The following is an 8,845-nucleotide window of genomic DNA, read 5'->3' on the forward strand; positions in this document are numbered from 1 at the left end:
CGAATCGTACGGTGTCGAATAATTTGGTGTCGAATAAATCTGTGTCGAATCGAGCGGTGTCGAATCGTACTGTGGTCAAACGGAACCCGCCCCCTTTGGGTGGAGGAGTGAGGCTCCTCCACGATCGGGGGAGAGGGGACACAACCCCTCCTCCGTCATCTGCAGGCCGAGTGCAATGAGGGAAAAACTTTTCTCGGCCTCAAGTCAAACGCCGGAGCAGACTTGACCCCTTGATACTGACCTTCCTCTTGTCTCAAAGATCACGAGACAAGAGGAAGCTCCTCCTTCTACACTACGCCCAGTAACCGCTGAGTTGGGCCCCAGCTAGAGCCCAAAACAACGGGAACCGGGCTTTCACTAATCACCGCCTGGACTCCAAAAAAGAGGCCAGGCGCTCCCTACTATTATATCTGGTGCTAAACGCACAAGATATACGGAGGAGCGGCTACCCGGATCCTTTCGATTACATCGGAACCGGGGAGATCCGCATCCTCCCTACCTTCACCGGGGTTTATTAATGGGCACGGAAGCCCCCCGGCCGATGGCCGAGCATCGGGCTCCACCCATTCGGTGGGAGGACTCCCGGCCCGACTCCTCACAGAGGGGACACCCCTCATCCTCTGTGCAGCCGGCCGCTCTGTGCCCCGGCCGACCACAGCGATAACAAAGGTTACTGCGGTCGACCTGGCTGGAGCACAGAGCCCTGCAGTGCCCAAGCTGGAAACACCTGTAGCACTGCAGGGGGCGGGGGCGGAATGCATTTTCGCCACTACCCATCCCACCGGCAATCTGCCTGCTCTAATTGCCTTGGCCGCCGCCTCAGCTGGACAGCGAACCAAGGCGATTCCACCTACGGGCTGGGAGCGACGCAGGGATACTACCTTAACGCCACTCCCGCCACCGAATTCTGCCACGAATTCTTTGGAGAGGTCGTCCTCCGTGGTGAACTCGTCCAATCCCGAAACTAATATCTCCACGTTTCGAGATGGACGAGCCACACTTACTCCTTCGAGGAGAGCCTCTTTTAACTTGGTAGCGAGAAGGTCCGCCTTGGATTTGCGGTCCTCCCCTCCAACTTCCAACAACAAGTGCCCCTCCGACGGACCTTGGAGACGCCCACCGACCTAGGGTCCACCTTATTCCTTGCGTCTCGAAGGATTTGGGCATACGACATGCTCTCTCCCTCAAGACGCAAGGTGACCGCCTCAGTACGCGGGAGTACTCCGCGAGGCGGCCGCTGGCTTGACAAAGGTGGAGTCAAAAGAGGGGAAGACTCCCCTCGACCGGCACCAACGGCCGTCTCCCCACCCTTCGTAGGCGCCTTGGTGGCCTTTACCACCTGCTTCTTCTCCTTCTTCTTCTTCTTCTTTTTTTTCTTCCTTGGCTCCTTTTCCTCCGTCTGTGCCCTAACAGGAACAGGCGGGAGAATCGGAGATTTCCTACCAACAGGTGGGGGCCGTCTCGGGAGCCTCCGCTCCAAAAGTTTTTGGAGCTCCCCCGAGACGGTGCACCGCACCATCCTCTCAATCTCCTCCAGCCAGGAGGGAGAAATATGATTCCCCCTTCTGACTGGAATGGAGCATGTAGCTCCTTCCGGCCTCGGCATGGAGACGTCAGCGATGGCACGCACCGACGTCTCCATGCTCTCGTGAAGCGCGTGAAGCGACCGGGAAGCCTCATTATGGACCTCCTCGATTGCCGCACGCGCCTCCACAACACCCTTCTTAATTTCCTTCAGGTCAGCGAGGGTAGAGACACTAACCTCATCAACATCCTTACTGATTTGGAGGATGGCTTCCGTAATTTGTCGCTCAGAGGCAACCTGCTCCCGAGCGACTTTTTCCACTACACTGGCCACGTTGGTGACACCCCTCTGGATGTCGTCCATCGTCTCACGGAAAGGGGTGAATCAGGCTTGGAGCTCAAGAAGACCCGAAACAATATTGTCCCGGAGCTCTCTTGGCCTGCCCGCTTTCTCCTCCGTGGACATTTTGGAGCGACGACAAAGTCGCTCCCAAAGCTCGTCCAGGAAGTTGCCCACATGGTCGAAGAGGGCGCCGATGCCCATCGTACCAAAGGAGCAATCGGCCGCCCCCGTACCCTCTCGAAGAGCCGACTCAAGACTTTTGTCGGCCTTCCTCTTATCGCGTGGCTTCTCTGTAGCGGCGGTAGCAGAATGTCCAGAGAGGCCCGCCGTCGACCCCTCTTTCTGCCCTTCGCTAGATGACGACGCGGCGGGAGCAGGGATAGTACTCCCACCGTGCCGGCCCCTGAGTGTCCGATCACTCTGGGGCGGTAAGTCCTTCTTCGTCTTGCTGTCCATCATATTAGGTTTCTACTCATTTGGTTTTACATCGGTGTTTTCGTTCACCTAGATCGGTTGGTAAACAAAACCTAACGAGCCCGATCTGCCCGAGGGTTGGAGCGCTTTTAAGGCGGCACTCACTCGCCTTTGACGTGAATACTTCATCAGGTTTAATGGAGCACTTTATAAGCCGCTCCCTTCCCACAGGAGCAACCAACCCACCCTCAGTATCCACCGCTGTTTGTCCGCGACTGCTTATTCCCCCCGAAACGATTATTCGCAGCTAACCTCAGTACTTGAGGCCGTTCCCCTATCCGCAACCTGGGGACGCGCTCGGTGGCAGTCAGCTCTGCCCTTGGAAGGCCGGGGCTGTCCTCCCAAACCGACACTCCCGCCTACTTTCTTTTTTTTTTTTCGTGGGAGAAATCTTTTATGGATACCCTGACCCTGGAAGGAGGGCCAGGGTTATGCGGGAATCCCTCTCTCCACCCGCAAGTAGAGAAGGTGTACCCGCTACAACTCCCACGGTGTGTCTTCTTCGCTCTTAGTAGGAGGGAACCCGGGATTCCATTGTAAGGATGCGCGCGGGTCTCCTCCTGGAGCCGTTAGCTTCTGTGAGGAGGAGAATGATTGAGAGTTCTCGTTCATGTCTCCTCCTCAAGCGTTGGTCGCTTCAACCTTTAATTTGGTGTCACCACGGGACACACGCCGTGATGACACCCCATCTCTTGGACCGTGTGCAGGACGGCCATTGAGCCGTTAAGGTTCTGGCACGAAAAAATAGAATACGTCCAGTCAGTTAAATATCTGGAAGTTTATTTAGACACCAAACTAAGCTGGAGGACACATCTCAAAATAAAAAAATCCACATTTTACGCCTCTTTTTGGGCGAATACAAAAGTAATGGGAAAGTTCAGGAACATTAAACTGATTGTTGCCCTATGGATATATAAATCGGTATTGATACCGAGATTAACATATGCTGCTGTGGTTTGGTAGCCTAGAGTAGAAAAGACTGAAGCAAAGAACCTGCTAAAAAACCTACAAAGTAATTACCGAAGGGCTGCGGCAGAGGCTATGAGAACAACACCAACAAAGGCGCTGAAAGTAACACTTCGTATTCCTTTTTTAAATCAACAAATAGTCAGCGCCGCCAGACTCACAGCATATAGACTAAAGTGTCAGGGGGAGTGGAGATAATTCGGGATAGGTCATACCAAGCTTGGGTTTCTCCACAAATTTCCTTTTACACTGAAGCAAGATAGAATACCCAGAATATACCAAGTGAACAAGACGTTTTCTACAAACCTGTCCACTAGAGCTGAATGGAGTAATAAAAACCTACAGATTCAGCCAAACGTAAATGCGTGATTTACCGATAGATCTAAAGCAAACGATCACTTTGGAGCAGGTATATATTGTTTAAGAAACAATCACAGTAGGTTTTTCTTTCTGGGGAAATTAGCTACGGTCTTCCAAGCAGAGGTTTTGACTATCGTGGAATGTGCAAGACTCCTGTTCTCAAAAGAGACAATGAGCAGGATCCATATCTAAGAGATAGTAAAGTCGGTACAAAAGCCCTTGCTAAGACCAGCACTGAATCGTCAGTGGTTCGAGTCTGCATGCAAGTTCTGAACAGACTGGGAGACCATAACAAGATCTAACTAATCTGGGTACCCGGCCATCAAGGTATCCGCGGTAATGAAATAGCGGACGGCATGGCAAAGCTGGGCATCTTAAAGGAACCAGCTGGCCAATAAATCGGAGTTCCCTTTGCCGTGGGGAAAAATTAAATCAGGGATTTGCTGAAGCAAGAGCACCAGGACTCCTGGAAGAAACTAAAAAACTGTCGCCAGGCCAGACTTCTGCTGAGTCAGCCATCGTCAAGCAGGGCTAACAAACTGCTGGCTATGGATAAAAATAGACTAACAAAAGAAGTGACGCAAGTGTCCCTTTTCGATTTTGATGAGCTTTGAATATGTTGCAAAGTAGCTAAAAATAAGAGACCCGTTTTTTTTATGTGCTTTTTTGCACGTTTGGGGAGTGATACACCCCTTAAAAAAAAACTGGTTTTTTTGTTTTATGCGAGTATCATCAAAACGGTAAAAAATATAAAAAAATGTTTTAAATACAAGTTGCATAGTTTTTTATAAGCTTTATAACCGCGTAGTTAGATTTATTTTTTATCTAACATTTTTTTATTTACCCTCATCCGTTATTTTTGTTTTCAATTTTTTAAATTCTTGTAAGGAAAAATTGTAGCATTTTTTACGCTGAATTCAACCATATATGATTTTTTTATGTTTCAAAATCGCATCTTTCAGAAATAAATCATCAATATCGTATTATATGCGTCGCGCTGCATGACTTATCATTTATATCGCGCTTTAATCCTAATAGGCAATACAAAAAGTAAAGAATGAAAAAAGTCACGTTGTCACGTATTGGATAAAGTTCTAATCACAGAGCAAAGAGCAAAGTTTAAAAGCGTTGCTAAGACATCCCTTCTACTGATGCTTTACACTTTTAATTTCTTTAACAGAGATTAATTTCATATAATATTATATACATGTAAAGTAGTACTATTATTTTTAAATATACCTTTAGCTTTACCGATTTTATAAGATGATATTCAAAACATACTAATTACATACACATTCACACGTAAGAAATAAAAAAAAAGATAATTTGAAAGATAAATAAATGGAAGTGTTACAATTTAATTTATAGTGCAATTTATGATTATTTTTTAATATTAATTAATACAAAGAATTTAAATGAATTACAGGCTCTAATTAATAGTAAAAACATTCCCTTTTGTGTTTATTGTGTTTTTAGGTTTCTTAATTGTAAAGTGGACGTAATGTGGGTGTGTGTGTAATAAAACAATTAAAACTTTGGTTCCAAGAACAAACAACATAATATATAACTATAACATATAATATTTAAACATTACATAATATAATACCAGAAACATATATTCAAAAGTTAACATGTATAGAAAAAACATATATTAAAGATATTAAGTGAATTTATGGATATACATAAGTATGACAAAGGTAATGTTCATGAAAGAAATGATTTATGCAAAGCGATTTTTTGCACCATGCGCAAGTGATTATTGCAGTTGAGCCACAAATATCACATGTCAATTTTAATTGGTTTTTGAAACAATATTCTACTGGTGTTTCAAATTCTTNCGGTTTATTTTCCACATACCCGCTTTTATACCATGCGTATCGAAATAAATTTCTAAATCTAAGCGATGAAAACTGACCATGAGTTAATGATTGTAATTTTTAAATATTGTTTCTTGCGTAAAGATTTATTTCTAGATCCAAAAGCATTACAATATCTAATAAATGTTTAATGAAATTTTTCCACAAACGAAAACCATATACATCTAATGGTTGTATGTTTCCTGTTGTTCCAGCCGGTAAATATATATAGTTAATAGAGAATTATAGTTTTCTGTAGATTCTAATTTAGTTTCTTGTATAATATTTGGACAATGACCAGTCCATGAATCTAATAGTAAAACGGACTTTGGTCCTACGTTTGGAACAAATACGTTTTGCAACCAAATTTTAAAATGATCTGACGTCAATTTCCCGGATTTCGAGACTCTAACAAAAATATTAGGTGCCATGAACATTGTTTCTTGCACTCTAGGACCAAATGTTCCATTATCTTCTTTCAATACAATAAAAAGAGGCGATAATAAAATACCATCGGCTGAAACAGTAGGTTGTATAGTATAGCTATGCGTAATTGCCGTTTTAGATTGTACTACACACTCAATTCTTTTTGTTCCTTTATATGCTAATGTACGACCGGCATGCAATTCTAACTGAAATCCGCTTTGATCACTGTTGTAAATATTTTCTGCTCCATATTGAGTTATTTGATATTTAACGTTTTCAGATGAATTACACTTTTTTTCAAGCTCGACGTTTGCTAGTATAGATTTTTTTGTTACAAATTTTGTTATTTTACGAGATACAATATTATGTATTACTTTGAATGTTTGTATCTAACGCATCGACGCTTTAAATCCCGGTACATTTAAATCTTTTTGTGCTCGATCAGCCAATCAAGCTAAATCAATGTCGTGAATATTCCTTTTTCAAGAGCTATATTAAAATTATTGAACATTGTTATAAGTTAAAAGTAGTTGTTTGGTAATTACTTAGCGTTAATTTAATTGCAAGTTAGAAGTAATTACTAAAATATTAATTTGTATATTAAAGATTAATTGTTTCTTTAACGTGGCTCGTTTTACACCTTGAGGAACTGGAATTCGGCGCGGATGTCTAGTCAGCGGTTGCAGGATGATACGCGATAGCGCACGCAAGGACGCACTGGGCAAAGGTCGCACATTCGGCCAAAAAGATGCAATGGTTTGCATTGCACTTTTCGGGGACCGGATGTCGCTCGGTCTTCCTTAGCCAATCACAACTGATTGACTGAGGAATATAAGCCGGTGCCAGAGCGTGGGCAAGCAGAATCGATACGGGAAGTGTTGCCGCCGGAGGCTCTGCTCGGCAGAGCATCGCTACTTATACTCTACGCGTGTGATAGCGTGGGTGGAAATAATACAACACCGAGTCAAGAACCAAAGCAATAAAATTATAATTCCGTTAATGCAAATTTAAAAACTCAAAACAAGAGCAATTCCAAAAGACAAAATCATTCCTTCTTGTCGTTCTCCTCCCTTGCGGCATCCTAAAGAATACCACGGGATAACAATATATATTCTTAAATTTGTTTTAGGTTGTGGTATCTACTGCCACCTTCATTTACTTGAATGTCCCATCGTCGCAATTGACGTAAAAAAGATATTTTCCGAGATCTTTGTTTAGCTCCTTCCAATGTTCTTGGTCCAATTTTTCCACTTTTCCAATATTCCACTGCTTGTTTTCTGTATTCATGCGGAATACGTTCATCTGTGGTACATACAAATTTAGAAGTTAGTATATATTCTTCATCTTCGTGCTTTACATCTTGTAGCTTTACTTGTTCTGCTTCTGAAATATCATTATCATTGTCATAATCCAAAGATATTTCTTCCTCTATGTCACATCTTTCATCACGCATTTCTTGCAACATCACCTCTATTTTACGTGCCGTTTCTCGTTCTTCTGACGTTATTGGACTTGTAGGTAAATTCAAAGCAGTAAAAGTCACGTAAAGCAACATTATTACATTATATGGATTAAAGTGAATCATTCTGAAAAATATAAATAAATACTAAATATTGTTTTAATCATTATTTGTGTACAAGAAGAATAATACTTACTTTATAGTTTAATAAATTTACTTGTGTTATTTTTTTTGTGTTTATTAATTTATGAAGTAGTACTATTATGTTGCAGGTTTAATTTGAAAGATACATATATTTGTACATTTGTCAAGTCAAATATATAATCAAATTAATAGTCAGAATTCACTATTTCGTACTTATTATTATCTTTTTACATGTTATTTTTCCACAGTCACTATATAATAAACCAAACTTCCAAGCGTAATATACAATAGCTAACTTGAATATGACGCGCTGCGAACGATGATTAATAATATAAGCCATTCTACAATGAGTCATATAGACAACAGATGACAACTAGAGAAACAGTGCTATTTTCAGTTGCACTTGGGCGTTACGCAACTGGCGACGGAACATTTACAACTCATTATAGAATAAGTAAAATATACCGCATCAGTGGAAGGGATGTCTCAGCAACGCTTTTAACTCTTTGGCCTATAACCACGAGTCTGACTCGTGGTGAAAAATTTGTGCCATAAGCGAAAACCACGAGTCTAACTCGTGGTAAAGAATTAGAAAGTACACATTTTGCGCCAGTTCAGGTACGCGGCTGAACAGATGAATGGCACGGCGCGCGACCGATTCTCTTGTTTACTATAGCTCGCGCAATTGGCAGATATCGTGTAGGCCAAGGGGTTAAACTTTGCTCTTTGCTCTGTGAGTAGAACTTTATCCAATACGTGACGACGTGACTATTTTCATTCTTTAATTTTTGTATCGCCTATTACAATTAAAGCGCGATATAAATGATGAGTCATGCAGCTGTTACGTCCTGGACCACGGTTACGGTCTGGAGGCGGAGCAGAGGAAAAAATGTATACGTGTGGATGTGTGTCGCGAGAGCGTGTGAAGGGGCCTCCGGCGGGATTTTACAAATGTAAGTGTGTCGGGTGCATGTGTAAGACGCCGATTTGTAGCCTAGTGATTGACATTATTCTAAATCAATTTCTATTATTTCATGGATTTTAGCGGAGCTAGGGGGAAATATAAAGTAAAAATGACGGACTGGGACTAAGCGGATGTCATCTAGATATGGGAATTTGACAGGAAAAAGTTTTCTGGATGGAGTGGTAGATATTAGGTGAAAGAGATCGGAAAGATTTATTTTTAGGGAATCGATTACAAAGAGTAATTTCGGGCGGGTTCCGTTTGACCACAGTACGATTCGACACCGCTCGATTCGACACAGATTTATTCGACACCAAATTATTCGACAC

The sequence above is a fragment of the Pseudomyrmex gracilis genome, unplaced genomic scaffold (assembly GCF_002006095.1).
Source record: "Pseudomyrmex gracilis isolate BER0280 unplaced genomic scaffold, ASM200609v1 scaffold_990, whole genome shotgun sequence".
Taxonomy (NCBI): domain Eukaryota; kingdom Metazoa; phylum Arthropoda; class Insecta; order Hymenoptera; family Formicidae; genus Pseudomyrmex; species Pseudomyrmex gracilis.